Source organism: Chenopodium album, chromosome 3, assembly GCF_948465745.1.
Source record: "Chenopodium album chromosome 3, dcCheAlbu1.1, whole genome shotgun sequence".
Taxonomy (NCBI): Eukaryota; Viridiplantae; Streptophyta; class Magnoliopsida; order Caryophyllales; family Amaranthaceae; genus Chenopodium; species Chenopodium album.
Genome location: NC_137836.1, coordinates 63477442 through 63492756, shown reverse-complemented (window position 1 = coordinate 63492756; position 15315 = coordinate 63477442).

The window sequence follows — 15315 nt, the reverse complement described above, 5'->3', positions numbered from 1 at the left end:
GTCGTTGCACTTCGTCCGGAGGTAGAGGTGGTCGTTCTGAGGCTGCTCGAGCCGATGTTGCTGAGGGCTCAGGGTCCTGCTGCACTGGTAGGAGAGGCTACCTCGGCTTTCAGAGGTTGTGGGATGTACGAGGTTGGCTCGTCATCGCAGCAGCCTCTGCAGTCTCAGCCTCAGGTTGATCTTGGCTGGAGCGGTCCTGTCTTGAGTTTCCCTCCTCCTACGGAGACTGGAGCTGGTGCTGAGGCCGGAGCTGGCGGAGAGGTGACTCCTCGGACGGCGCAGTTTTATGGCATGATGGGCCTACGTCCTCCGGCGCCGTAGTTTGCTTCTGTATATGTTTTTTTATTTTGACTTTTTATAGAACTTTGCCTTTGACTTATTATTTAGACACTTTGTAATTTATGTTATGTTATTGTAAATTCATTATTATCTATTGTGTTAGTGTATGTTAGTGTGTGCAAGTGTGATAACAATTTTGCGCAAAAATTCCGTCATTTTTTATTATTGATGGAGGGTATTATCCGACTCTCTCCCCCAAAAAGAAAATATAAAAAGGAAAAATAAAACGGAGAAAAAAAACTGATTTTTCAAAATTAATATAAAATTCAAAAGAAGAAAAAATAAAAATTAACTAAAAATAATTGCTATATTTAATTAATTAATAATAATAAAAAAAAGATAGAAAAATATTTAGAAAAATAAAAACGGGGCCATAAAATCATTAAACCGACTCCAGTTTAATATCAAAACGCAACTGAGCACACGCGGCTTTTCTGCTAATGTGGCGCCAGCTGGCGCCAGCTTGTGGCGCGTGGCGCCAGGCGCTACACTTAGCGTGTGGCGCCAATAGCTGATGGGTGACGCCAATTTCGGGTGTGTGACGCCAAATGACGTTGACTTCGTATTCCAGTCAGGTTGAAATTCCTCGTAATTTGTGCATAAATAGCCCCCTGCTCAGCCGATTATTCACAAAATTCCAGCGAAAAAATTATTCTTCTCTTTAGAAAAAATAATAATCATGTCTTTAGCCACTAAAACCTTCACCCAATATTCTCATGAATGGTGTCGATCTCTTAATGCTAGAGAAAGAAAAGAATTGGATTTATTTCACTTGGGGGGAATTTATGGCATTAAAGGGGTAGATCTAGACATAGACTTCATACATACCGCTTTAGAATTTTGGAACATTGATACACATTGTTTTAGAATAGGGTATGATGAAATTAGCCCTTTGCCAGAGGAATTTGGTGCTATTTTAGGCTTCCCTGCAATAGACTTGGTAGTAATCCCTAGAGTAGATGCATATTACTATAAGGATTATGAGAGCTTCTTTAACTTGAAGGAAAGGGATTTATAAAAAATAGTAGATGGCAATGTAGTGAACTTGAAAGAATTCGCACGCTATTATTTTGATAAACCGCTTTCTGAATCTTTTCACATATATAGAAGAAGGGCGTTCTTATTCTGCATGCTTAATCAATATTGTCTTAGTAGTGGTAAAATTAACGAGGGTCAATCAATTATAACCACTGTGCTAGAACAAATTGAATCAGGGAGAAATCCAATGCCATTAATAGTTGGAGAGACTATGATTAGTCTAGATGAATTGAAAAGGGACCCAAAAGCACCTCTTCGCGGTTCTCCAATTTTATTACAGGTAGAAAAATAATATTTTTAATTACAGAAATCAAAAAATATGTGTTTTGTATTGTAATATTAATTTATTTGCATTGGAATTTTTTTACAGATGTGGCTAATGGAGAGGCTAGGATTAATTAGCCCTCCGGACGACATTGAAAATTATACGCCCACTTGCTTTGTGAGAAGAAAGAAGCGCATCCCTAAAATTGGGCACCATGGGTGGAAGAAAGTCTTTGAATCACGTGATTTTGCTATCAAGTGGGTCATCCCATGGTGGAAAATAAAAAGGATGGTTGGTGTTAACAAGCAACCTTTCTGCCGTCTTCCAAGCTTGTCTCGCGTGACATATTATTATCCTTGCAGAGTAAAGAGACAATATGGCTTGCTTCAAAATATTCCTTCCGGGGATCTTCGTCCTCCCTATGAGTATCCCATATCTCAAGAAGTAGATAAATTTGACACGTACTGGAGCGCTAGACCTTTATGGGAAGTGATTACCCAAAAGGTTCCCCCTTCTTTACCTAATGATGTAAAAAAGTGGTTGTTGAAGAAGTCTTCAATTGATCAGGGTAGAACCGATGTGAAAAATCGTCTAGGTGACAGGGTGACACCGGCCAAGGAACGCTTAGGTGGAAGAATTGAATTCAAAACACCTACAATGCCTAAGAAGAAGAATACTACTAAAGACAAGGGGAAAAGGAAAGCTACAGACAAGAAGGTTTGGGTGGAAAAGAAGCATGGGGTGTTAGCTGAGGGGGACACAATCTATTCTAAAATTGAATGTAGGTCCTCTAAAGGATGCCTACTAGCTAAAGTAATGGATGAAGAGGAGGAAACAGAAAAGAATTGGAAAAGGGCAAAGAAGGAGAAGAAAGACTAGAACATTGCTTAGCTTTAGATTTATTAGATTGTTAATTTTCCATTTAAAGTTAATTTATTTCAGCCTTATTTAAATTCCATTAACAATGTAAGTTTGTTTTATTAATGAAATTTCAGCTTTCAATTAAATTGTTACTTTAAATTTATTAAAGCAATGAAAAACCGAAAAAAATTAATTTTCCAGAATTCTTTCGAGTACGGAAGTCGAAAATTTTCCGAAAAACACCGAAATTCGCCCAGATTTTATTTCCGATCTGGCGCCGGAAATTGCAGATTGGCGCCAGCTAATGAGGTTTAGCGCCAGGCGCCAATACCATCGTCTGGCACTACCGACCTATTGCTGGCGTCAGGCTCTGTTCTGCGACGCCAGTAGCTTTTCCGACTTTTGTTGACTTCTAGTTGATTCTGGAATGCGGAGATGTCGAATAATAAAGTGGCCACACCCGTAAAGGGTTGCCTACGTATCCTTTCCTAAGGAATCAGGCCGAACGTAGCTCTCTTGAGTGTCCTACTCAAGTAATTATGGGTAGTATTTTTTAAGTTGGTCAAGATTGGTCATGTTTGAGAATTCATTGCCATCCATATCAGTTAATTTTGCTGCACCACCTGACAGGATTGTTTTGACAATGTAGGGGCCAGACCAATTAGGTCTAAACTTTCCCCTTGGATCTAAAACATTTTTCCTTAACGCTTTTAATACCAAATCTCCTACTTTGATATTTCTTGTCTTGACCTTCTTATTAAAATGTATAGCCATACGAGTTTGATAGCACTGGGTGTGATGTAGAGCTTCTAGTCATTTTTCGTCGAGTAGGATCAATTCTTCATATCGTGCCCTAGTCCATTCGACTTCATCGAGTCTACTCTCTAGCGCAATACGTAGAGATGGTATTTCTAATTCGACAGGTTGTACGGCATCCATTCCATATACCAAAGAAAATGGTGTATTTCCTGTTGACGTACGGATTGACGTGCGATAACCCCACAATGCAAAGTGAAGCTTGTCAGGCCAATCCTTATAATTTTCTGTCATTTTCTCGATGATAGTCTTTAAATTCTTATTAGCTGCCTCGACTGCTCCGTTTGCTTGAGGTCTATAAGGGGACGAATGATGATGTTGGATACCATATTTATGTAGCAATTCTTCACATTCGGCTTGAAAGTGAGTTCCATTGTCACTTATCATTTCATGTTGGACTCCATATCGACAAATGATATTTCTCTCGATAATGAGCGCTACATGTTTTGCAGTGAGTTTAGCATATGATTGCGCTTCAACCCACTTCGTAAAGTAATCAATTGCTACTAGAATAAATTCGTGGCCTCCTGTCCCTGTAGGAGTGATCTTGCCGATTATGTCAATTCCCCATGTAGAGAATGGCCATGGTGATGTGTAGGTGTAGAGCAAAGATGGAGGAACGTGTTGTAAATTGGCATAAATTTGACACTTAGGGCATCTTTTCTCATATTGATGGCAGTCCCTATTCATGGTAGTCCAATAATACCCTTCTCGCATTATTTTCTGGACTAACATTTTGCCATTTATATGAGTTCCACAGATTCCTTCGTGGACCATTTTCATTATTCTTTGTGCATCCACCTTCCCTACACATAGGAGAGCTCGACCTTTAGGTACCCTTTTATGTAGCTCGTCGTCTATGAGTACATATTGAGAAGCCAAAAGTCTCAAGGCTCGTTTCGCTCTTTTGTCGGCATGAGGAGGGTATTCTCCATTGGTGACATAGTTGAGAATGTCTGTGTGCCATGGTTCTTGTTCTTGTTCTTCATCTTCGTCTTGGACTGGGTCGTTGTCTTCTATAGCTTGTATATATGCCGGTTTGTGCCTTTTTTCGATAGTTAGAGGCATTTTCTCGATATCCGTGGGAATCCTAACCATTGAGGCTAATCTTGCCAAGGCATCAGCAAATTGGTTTTCTTCTCTAGGTAGATATGTGTATTCCACCTTCTCTAACTGATCGGTAAGAGTTTCCAGATAAGTTTGGTAAGGGGCTAGGCTTTCGCTCCTTACTTTCCACCTTTTAGATATTTGATTGATGATTAGAGAGGAGTCTCCGAATATCCTTAACTTCTTTACTCCCAATGCCAGAGATGTTTCAAGGCCTACCACACATGCTTCATACTTAGCAGCATTGTTGGTAACGTCGAAATCAAGCTTTATTGAGATTGGGACATGTTCTTTCTTAGGTGATACTAGTAGCACTCCGACACCACATCCCTTTTGGTTTGAGGCTCCGTCGAAATACAAGGTCCAAGTATCATCTTCGGTGACCATCAAATCTTCATCTGGAAATTCATTGTCCTGTATTGGTGTCGAGTCTTCTATTGGAAAATCTGCCAGAAAGTCTGACACCACAGATCCTTTAATGGCTTTTTGTGGCATAAACCGCACATCGAACTGGGCTAAGTTGACTATCCATCTTGAAATACGTCCATTGAGCGTTGATTTCTCGAACAAGTATTTGAGTGGATCTACGAAAACGGTATGCACCAACATGTAATGTCTCAACTTAGTTGTGGCCCACACCAAAGCGAGGCACAATTTCTCGAGTGGTGTATAGCGTGTTTCGTATTCGAGAATCTTCTTACTTAAGTAATAGATTGCATTCTCTTTGTTTTCTACCTCTTGTGCTAGCATGGCTCCCATTGTCTCTTTGGTAACCGTCAAATATAACCTAAGAGGTATTCCGGGAAGTGCTGGCGCTAATACGGGAGGATTTGCGAGATAGGCTTTGATCCGGTCAAAGGCTTTTTGACACTCATCATCCCATATTACTGGTACATTCTTCTTGAGCTTTTTGAAGATTGGTTCACATATCGTTGTCAGTTTGGATATGAACCTACTTATGTATTGCAACCGGCCAATGAATCCTCGAATCTGTTTCTCGGTCTTGGGCGGTGGCATCGACATGATTGCTTTAATCTTGGTTGGATCTATCTCAATTCCTCTAGAGCTTATGACGTACCCCAAGAGCTTGCCTGAGGTGTCTCCAAAAGCACATTTTGATGGATTCAACCTCATATTGTATTTTCTTAACCTTTCGAAAAATTTCCTTAAGGCTACTTAATGGCCTGGACGGTCCTTTGATTTTACAATCATGTCGTCGACATATACTTCAACTTCTTTGTGCATCATGTCATGGAGCAAGGCAGTTGCTGCACGTTGGTAAGTAGCACCTGCGTTTTTCAACCCAAATGGCATTACCGTGTAACAGTAAGTGCCCCATGGTGTAATGAAAGTTGTCTTCTCCATGTCTTCTTCTGCCATGAGAATCTGATTGTACCCTGCGTATCCGTCCATGAATGAGAGAAGCGCGTGATTTGCTGTGTTGTCTACCAGAATATCGATGTGTGGCAAAGGGAAGTCGTCCTTTGGACTTGCCTTGTTTAGATCTCGATAGTCGACACACATCCTTACCCTTCCGTCTTTCTTTGGAACTGGAACGACGTTGGCGACCCATTCTGGGTATTTGGATACCTTGATGAAACTTGCAGTTATTTGTTTTTGAACTTCTTCTTTTATTTTAAGTGCTACGTCGGGTTTCATTCGACGCAACTTTTGTTTTACAGGTTTCATTCCTGGTATTAATGGTATAGTGTGTTGAGCTATTTCTCTGTTAATGCCTGGCATATCTTCATATGACCAAGCAAATACATCGATAAATTCTTTAAGCAAGTTAATTAAATCGGTTCTTTCTTGTTTATTCAATGTTAGTCCGATTTTAACTTCTCTTTTATGAGTTGAATCATTTGAGATGTCAACTGTTTCAGTCTCTTCAATTATCGGTGTTTTCTTTTCAAGTGTTTCCATTGCTTTAATAAATTCTTTATGTTTTTCATCGTTAGCTAAGCAATGCTCGTCATCTTAGGTTAGGGAAGAACACGAGAAGTAAGAAGAATGAGCGATATTATTATACTCTGAGATCATTACATCAAAGAGCGATATGTCCTCAAGGACTTGATCACTAACTATCCTAGGAGAAGAGATAGGAAGGGGAGGCATTATAGCTAAAGACTTAGAAGGTTCTAAAGGGGAAGACTCTGACTCAGACTCTGACTCTGACTCTGACGATTCTTCAAACATTGGCCCTTGTCCTGTCGTGATTGATATCTTCCTTCCACTCGGAGTGATCACCTTGATAGTCTTGCGCCACCCTTGCAATAATCCTTCAGCTGGAGTAATTAGCTTTGAGGGGTCGAAGTTTTTGCTTTGTAGGACCGTTTGAATGAGTGAGGAGTTATCTTCCTCATAAACTGGCTCATTCTTTTCTCGCCCAAACAGTAATCCCATGACGTTAAAGTCAAAGCATGGGGGTGCTTTCTCCTTATGGACGGGAGTTGGGATTTCATCAATGAAGTAGCAATCCAAGAAAATCTCGAACCCTGGTTGTCGTACACCATTTACAACAAATGGTTCGGGAAATTCATGGCATGGATAGTCCTCTCCTTCTTTTATAAACTGACCATTAAGCGTAAGAGGGTACTGATCCATTGGAATTGCTTTCTTTTGAATACGAGCGTCCCTACGTGCTTTCAATTTGTCCTGGGCTCGCTTGAGATCTTTCCGAGTCGGTTCGAAACCAAGTCCGAAAGTATCTAGTTTAGGGAGGCCAGGTGACTCTATCGATTTTGCTATCCCCTTCTTCTTTCCTAAGGTCATCCCAGGGAAGTGTCCTTGTTTCTTCAGTATAGTGTTGATAATCATGTTGGAATGGGGGTCGTGGCAAAGAGATGTCCTTTCATCCTCTTGGATTAAGGAGACTTCTTCGTCAAAGCCCCATAGGTCTTCATCATCTTCGTCGTGCTCTACGTTGATGATTGGATTCTCTATTGATTTGATCCTCATTGGCGAAGCATCAATGGTGATGGGGATTCCTCCAACTATGGCTTTCACTTGTTGGTGGAGAGATGAAGGGACGGCCTTTAGATCATGGAGCCAAGGGCGTCCTAACAACAGATTAAATGAGGCTTTGATGTCTACCACTTGAAAAGCAGTAGCATGTTCTATTGCTCCTGCCGTCACATTTAGGGTTATTTTGCCAAGAGCTTGACGTCGAGTATTATCGTAAGCTCTTATTCCTTGTGTGGACGGAGTTAAATCCTCATCTCTTATGCCAAGCATCCTTGCAGTCCTAAGTGGACATACATTAATAGCCGATCCATTGTCTACAAGAGTCATGGGAACATTCATCCTTTTGCAGACTACCGTGAGGTTTAACGCCTTGTAGTGTTTGTCACCTTCCGGGGGTAAGTCTTTATCAGAGAAGGTGATTATATTAATCGGACTAGGGAGGTCACTCGTGAGGAAGTTAGCTAGTCCCTCAGGAGTGGTGTCAGAATCTATCCCGATCTTATCCAAGGCATTCATCACAGCTAACCTATGTTCTCGAGATGTTGCCAGAAGCTTCCATACATTCATCTCAACTTTTGTCTTCTTGAATTGTTTAACGATGTCATTGTTTTCGATGATAGGTATGGGAACTTGTTGTACAGTGGGCATAGGTTGTGTTGAAACGGGAGGTTGTATTCTCCCGGATCTTGTGAGGACGTCTATTGATGAATCTTCTTCAGCCCAAATGTCGTCCGTGGTGTATGATACGGAAGGTGAAGGTTCTAATATGTCTTTTAGATAGACATATTCTTCATCACTGTCCCATACTCCATTAACATTTATGTCCTCTTCTTGTTGAACTTGGACTAATTCCTTTCTATCAATCATTTTCTGCACCAAATCCTTGAACTTGAAGCAGTTTTCTAGGGTGTGTCCTCCTGACTGATGGTATTGACAGTAATATTTATCTGTCCTTTTTAATGATTCAAATGGTCTCGGTTCGAGAGGTTTGACCTTGCCATTCTCGGAGAGAATTTCAAACATTTGTGTATACGGAATCCCAATTGGAGTATAAACTTTATTGCTCTTCTTGGGTCTTTCGGTGACTTGTAAGGGAAAGTATTTTGCCTCATAAGTCGTTTTTACTGGTGTGAATTCTCTCTTAGGTTCTTCATCATATTCCTTGTGAAGTTCATTCAAAATTTTGAGAGTTTCATGTAACAGTTGCGATGTCTCCCTCAGATACAGTGTGAGTATTCGTATCTCTACCTCATTTGCTGGTTCTGGAAGATTATCTTCGACATCAAAAAAGGTCTCTTCTTCTTCTTCTTCGACATTGGTTGCTTTGACAGGCTTAATGAGAGATGAGGGGTAAACTTCGCTTTCTTCATCAGAGATAGCCAATGTATGAGCTAGAGGTGCATTGTCAATACTCGGTTTCTTACTGGCAGGAGGCAACGACAGCTTGTTACTGTCAATTAGGTCTTGGATAGCTTCCTTAAGCTTCCAACAACTTTCAGTGGAATAGCCCCTACCTTGATGATATTTGCAATGTGCATTGGGGTTCCAATTAGGCGATCTCTTCTCGACTGGTGGATCTCCAAATGGTCCAATGGGAGTTATAAGACCTTTTGCATTTAGTCGATCAAACGCGGTGTCATAACTCATGCCAATAGGAGTGAAGTTTCTCCTAAACGGTTTCTTTTGTCCTTGGTTGTTCATGGCGAGGACTTCTCCCAGGTTAAAGGCGCTAACATTATTTGAGTGGGCGGTTTTGGAAGAAGAAGGATTGTCGTTCTTCTTTCCTTTCCAGCCACTGTTGGAATTATTGTTGGCAGCTTTAGATTTAGCCAAGTCATCTTCGATATTAATCCCAATATCATAAACAGCCTTAAAGGTATGAAGGTTATTTTGATATTTAAGATGTTTTGAATATTTTTCTTGGAGGTTTTTAATGAACAGTCTCACGGACTCTTTTTCACTTGGTACCTCAATCATTTTAGCTGAGGTTTCTCTCCACTTGTTGAAGAAAGATGTGAAGCCTTCGTTCTCCTTCTGCTTGAGAATTTCAAGTTCTCTATGGTCAGTTTCGACTTGAACGTTGCACTTGTACCTATCAACGAAAGCGTTTGCTATGGATTCCCAGGTAGAGGTCTTTTCCTTTTCGAGAGAAAAGAACCATTGTTGGCAAACGGTCTCGAGAGATAGCGAGAACAGAGAAGGGAAGACTTTCTTATCGATACCCTTGATACTCATTATTGTTTCAAATGCCCTTAGATGGAAGTATGGGTTGTCGATTGCCCTGAACTTTGGGATGTCGTTGGCACTGAACTTCTGCGGAAGAAGATCCTTATCCACCGAGACCCCTTGGGATGTGAGTTCTTGAAACTTGTAGTCGCTGGACAACTTGCTTAGGCTTTCTTGCATGAGGTCCATTTGTTGTTGCTTCGCGGGATCCTCGATCTTAAGTGCGAGAAGCTTCAGTGTCTCAGTTACAGTAGCCAGTTGGTTCTTGAGATCGTTAACTTCTTCCTGAGTTGTCATTATGACTCTTGCTTTCCTCTTGCGGGCTATAGGTTTGTCGAAACGTTAGACTTGTACGAAAATGTTATCTTTGATTAATCGTCCTTCCTTTCTTGACCACGCGCTGTAAATTAAGCCAGTTTGCGTTTTAATTACTTGACTCGAATCAATTTGACTTTATGGTTTTTATTTTTTCAAAAAAAAAGGGTATGCAAAAAGTATGCATATTTTTAGGGAGCAATAATGTACATGTGTTTAGGGAACTTAAGTATTATTATTTATTGGAGGATTAATATCCAACTTACCCCCCTAAAAAAAATTGACGAAAAAAAGATGCGCGCACACAAGACTCCCTTAATCATGGTCAAGACATGTGTATTGGTGTGTGTATTGAGTGTAAGTGACATGTTTGGACTCTTGTGTAAGACCATGGAACTTAGTGCCTAAACTCGAATATTAATTCAATTAAGCATTATTGCCAGCAAAATTAACCGAATTAAACAGGAAACTGATTAATTAGACATTAGGTGATGACTCGACAAATAATCCGAACTGTCGGCCAAGCGACAGGACTGGCGTCACAATATGGTGGTTGGCACCAGACTTTTTAGTAAATGTCTGGCGCTACACACCATACAGTGGCGCTACAACTCAGATTTTGGCACCAATATTGGAGCCTCGGTCTGGGACTGTTTTCGATATTATTAGTCAACTGGGGTATGCCTAAAGTCGTACTAGGTCAATTCCGATTAAAGAAGAAAAAACTTTATTGACTCGAATTAATTAATTAATTAATTAGGCAAATTTCTTTAAGTCATTACTTATAATCTCAACACAAATCAACAAATGGTTAAGAGGAGCATAGGATATATATGCACAACAAATAATGCACAATTAGGCAAGTAGGCACAACATGATGCAATGAGTTCGCAACCTAACCATGGCTCTAGTTCTCTAAAGTTCAGGATATGGTTTAGTCAAATAGGGTCCATGGTTAATTGTCCAGATGCACCGCGTAGAAGCCTAACCGTGAAGGGTTAACGCGTGTGGATAGAACACCGCGAGTTTTTAGAAAAAAACTCACTTCCATGGTTTGGTGAATTCAACTTCTCAGATGTACCCTTTGTTGCCAGGAGCGTTCAATCGGGTAGATAGAGCATGAATTCCTAGAGGGTTATGCCCATATGTAGAACACATATGGGTTTCAGAAAAGTGAGAAACAATTCAATTAGGAAGTAGGATCGAGCAAACAATACGAAAAACCGGTCGAAATTAGAACGCATATTTCTGGCTCGGTATTGGGGGAAATTGGCGCCAGCAAACAGAGACTGGCGCCAGCAAACAGAGACTGGCGCCAACTTTTAACTGTAGCGCCTGGCGCCAGTACTGGCGTCCGGCGCTACGGCTAAAAGTTTGGCGCCAAGCTCTGGCCCCTGACCATGGAATGCTAAAGAATGAAAGCTTGATGAATGAATGAGATGAATAATTTGTGAAAGAGAAGAGTTAATTAAAACTTAAGAATAAAGAGAATTGGTGAATCTTCGTCCTTGAAAACGGAGTTTTTGATACGATATTTATAGAGAAAATCATCCAAAAAAGATAATTTATCAAAACAGAGTCTGAAGACCACAAAAACACATTGGCGCCAGCCCTGGCTAATTGGCGCCAGAACCAGTGGCTAGCGCCAGGCGCCAATGCTGGCATCTGGCGCCAATCCCGATTCCAGGCGCCAAGGCCTGGTGTTGGACGCCAAATCGGCTTTTAACGCGTTTTCGAAAATCTGATAAACTTACCGTACTGGAAGATAAAATAATATAATTCCCATCGAAAATGTTATTTGATCTAATTAAAACTCTGAAGAGTCCTAATTAAATTAGGAATGAAAAGAACCTTCTCGAATGTTCTAGAAGACTAAAACCATTCCTAATTGCATTAGGAATGATAAATTATATTAGGCCCTCCCCTAGATCATTAGGCCGTACTTAAAACTCAAACTGGGCCCAGTTTAGTAAATTGGCCATAAATTCCTCAATATTCATCGGAATTGGGCTTATAATATATCGTTGGAAAGGTCTTTGCAAGCCCCATCCAACTACACCATTATTGGACCCATATCATGGACCAACCAAACTGGATTGGCTGTTTTCTTTAAAATAAAGTTTTCAAAAACAGGGAGAAGAGAAAAGAAATAAAACTTTCCGCAACACTAGACCTTTCCACACTTTCGTTTCATTCGATTATGATTCGACGTGAAAGGTACTCATCACTGGTTTTGGTTTTGGGGAGACACAAGTGGGTGTCTACAGTTAGTTTTATTGCTTTCTTTATATATGAAAAATACAAAAAAATTGAAAAATAAAAAATCCAAAAATACGTTCCAATGAATTATAAATTATGCTTCCCTGTGCCCCTTACTTGAGAAAATTGTTTTGATTCCTGGTATTTGATGATAGGCATTGTGGATTAGTTGATCATGATATGATGTTTGATTGCCTTGAAACCTTTACATGCGTCAATTTTGTCCAACTACTTGTGAATATAATGCTTGACTAGTTGATTTGGTAAGGAATGTGTGATAGTTCCATAATTCCTTGTATGTCAATGAATTTGAGTATTGGTTTGCTACTATTAGTAATATTTATATGATTCATTATTATGCACATTGTGGAGGACGAAGGCATTTGTTCTTTTAGGTAGCCTCCAGACATTGTAGATACATTTGTTCTTGCTACCCATGTTGTTGCCTTGACTTTTTGTTGTTTATTAGCCATATTACAAGCCTATTTTGCCCCATTGGTTACTAGTCCCAAGCTTGGCTTTGGGGAGCTATTAGTGAGTGAGGTGAGGGAGTTTGTAGTGTGCTTACTATTTGCACAATTTGGGTGGGTTTTTGAGAAGTTGTTTTTATTGTTATTCATGTTTATTTATGATGAGTTTGAGAGCTATATTTTCTTGAAAAAATAAAGCATGATATAATGAAAAAAAAAAAAGAGAAGTTCAAAAAAAAAATGTGAAAAAAAATAAGTGATCTTCGAAAGAAAAAAAATGTTCAAATGTTCTAGTTGGAGGGTGATCAAAAGAAAAAAATAAATTTGAGCCTCAATGAAAAATTCAAGTTTGGAAAATAAGTATTCACTCTACTTCTTCATTATTATATCTTATGAGTGAAATTGTAAGAGTTGGGATTATTTATTATGATTGGAGTATATTTGGTTGATGTTAGAGTTGGTTATGTAGGAGATGTTGATCATTATTTATGTTGATCATGGGTTTTATTAGGATATGGCTCCTTTATGCATAGCTTTTCTCTCACTTATTCCCAAATTTATCCTACCCTCTATCCTAGCCTTACATTACAAGCCTTAAAGACCTTCTGACCTTTGTGCATAGAATTGTATGAATGTGAAAGTGTTGTTTATCAATGCAAGTTATGATTTGGCATATTTCGAGTCGACTAGTAGGATTGAGCATTCATTGTTTTATACACACGAGAGTGTGAGTTGGGAGGGCATTGTTCACATAAAGGGGTTGGATGGAGAGCGATCGAGTACATCTTTTACTCGCCACATAAATGAGAGTCGAGTGTGTGAGCACTAGTCTTGAATTCTATATGCTCTTGTGGTTTGCTCTATTTGACAATTGTTAGGGAAGAAAGGTAATTGGATGGATTTGATTGGTTGACTTTGAAGCATGTTTATTTGATTTACCCTGGATCGTTTGTGCTTGATTTTTACTTTTTGGGGTGAAGCATATTTATTGATTCATTGATGAGATCTTTGCTTAGGGACAAGCAAAGGTTTGGCTTGGGGGAGTTTGATGTGTCTATTTTATATAGTATTTTACCCCCGTCCCTTGGTCATAATTAGTAGTGTTTTTGGCTCTTTAGAGCCACTTTTATTACTAATTGGTGTTTTCCAGTGTTTTCGTAGATTTGGTTGACTTTTGAAGGGATTTATGCTTTTGGAGTATTTTCCCGAGATATTTTGGAGCAATCACGAGCATTGGAGAAACACGACCAGAATTTATAGCCCAGGGCCGGTTAGAGACATCGAACCGGTGATTAAGGGCTCGGTATAGGTGATACCGGGGCATTTGGACCGAGTATTCAAGACCCAAAGAGGAAACCCTGATTGGCCTGAAGAATTGGAGCCCAATCGAAGTCCAAATAGTGGCCCAAATGATCCGCCCGGCCAAAAAGGCTGGCGCCCGGAGGCGCGCCCGGCCGGGTGGGAGAAGCGCCCGGTGACGCGCCCGGCCGAGCGCGAGATTGCTATTAGAGATAAAAAAAGGCGCGCCCGATCGGGCGGTGCCTCGCCCGATCGGGCGCGTGTATATTTAGGAGACGATTAGCGTCGTTTTAATTTATTTTGGTTTAGGATTTTTGTACGGAGTATAAATACTCCCCCGTAATACGATTTTAGGATCTCTTCTTTTTCTCCTCTTTACTCTTTCTTTACTCTCTTAATTATTCTCTTAGAATTCTCTCTCTAAACCTTTGTTCTTAATCTACTCTTAATTCCAGATTACTTTTTGGTAATGATTCCTCTTCTCTTAATCTTAGTTATTTATTCTATTCCTTTCATCATGTCTTATTTTATTGCTTTGATTTGTTTAGTTTTTAATATGTGTGAGTAGTTTAATTTCTAGGGTTTATGGGGATCTAATAAATAATATGAAGGGGTAAATTATTGTTGTTGATTATCAATGCTAGATTAATTTCCTATTGATTGATTTAATGCTCTGTGACTAGATTACGCCTATCTTTTATGCATGAGTTTGACAATATTGATTCAAGATTCGAGAGATGAGAATTGATGTTTAGGTCTAGTTTCAATAGGCAGGTTAATTTATAAATGGTTAAGTCGAGATTCGAGAGATGAGATTTAATACCGGTAGATTAATTATGTGATTGTAATACGTAGCGAAAGCCCTTTACAATCTGGTTAATTGATGCATTGATGATTGACTATTATTGATTATTGATATTGCATGATAATTTCCTATTGAATTGTTTTAATGTTTTACAATTGCGGCTTGTAAAAGTATAGCAATATTAAATTGATGAATCGAGCAGATGTTAATTTGATATTAAAGGCTATTTTCATTAAGAACTTAGATCTAGTAAATTGCGAGAGCCTGTTAGATCTATGTTGATTAATAAATTGTGAGAGCCTGTTAATCGTGTTATTTATGCAATGTCAATGATTGATTACTATGTTTTACCCTGGAGTATTATTTATTGGTGAACCTATGCCCTAGATCCTTTTATATATTGTTTTCTCCCTATTGATATTCTTTGTAGTTTAGTTTCATACTCAATTATAAATATTGGTTACTTAGATAATTTAGATTATACTAATTAATTAGGAGTAAAAAGACTTGTTTCCCTGTGGAGATCGACCCTACTTCCCTATCTACTTTAG